This window comes from Octodon degus, unplaced genomic scaffold, assembly GCF_000260255.1.
Source record: "Octodon degus isolate 3935 unplaced genomic scaffold, OctDeg1.0 scaffold00124, whole genome shotgun sequence".
In the NCBI taxonomy this organism is placed as follows: domain Eukaryota; kingdom Metazoa; phylum Chordata; class Mammalia; order Rodentia; family Octodontidae; genus Octodon; species Octodon degus.
This window is the reverse complement of record NW_004524700.1, coordinates 1348259-1349147: the sequence shown is the minus strand read 5'-3', so window position 1 is coordinate 1349147 and position 889 is coordinate 1348259.

Genomic DNA, 889 nt, shown 5'->3' with positions numbered 1-889 from the left:
CTTTTTCAGGTTCGTACACAGCAAAAAAAAATATGATATTGACACATGTGAATCTGACTTATTTCACTTATGAGTGTGGTCTCTACTTGCATGCATTAACTTATGAAAGCTCAAGTTTATCTTTCTTATAGCTGAGTAATACTCCATTGTGTAAATAAACCACTTATTTTTATTTATTCCTCAGTTTATGGGTATTTGGATTATTTCCAGGATTTCACTAGGACAAATTGGGCTGTTATAAAGCATATATATCACTGTGGTATGATGTTTTCACTTCTTTTGGAAAAAATACCCAGGAGGAGAATAGGTGGGTTGAATGGTACCTCCAATAGGTGGGTTGAATGGTACCTCCAATTCTAAATTTTTTGTTTTGTTTTTTGAATCTCTACACTGATTTCCACAGTGGTTGTACCAGGCCTTACATGCACCAACAGTGGAGAAGCATTCTTTTTTTCCCCATAGCTTCTCCATCATTTGTTATTGGCTGATTTATTGATGATAGCCGTTCTTTCTGGGGTGAGAAGGAATCTCAGAGTTGTTTTAATTAGCATTTCATGAATAGCCAATGATGTGGAACATTTTTTCATAGATTTATTTGCCACTTGTGTTTCTTCATTTGAGAAGTATATGTTCATCTCACATGCCCATTTTTGGATTGCATCTTTGATTTTGGGGGCATGATTTGTTTTAATTGTTTATATAATCTAGATAGAATTTCTTTGTCTGAGGGACAGTCAGCTAATTTTTAAAATCTTTCATGGTTTTTATTTCTTATTCTGTTGGTGATTTCTTTCAACATGGAGAAACTTTTCAAATGATGAGATCCCAGTTGTTGATTCTTTGAAGTATTTACCATGTAGTTTAGTTTTTGTTCATGAACTCTGTACCT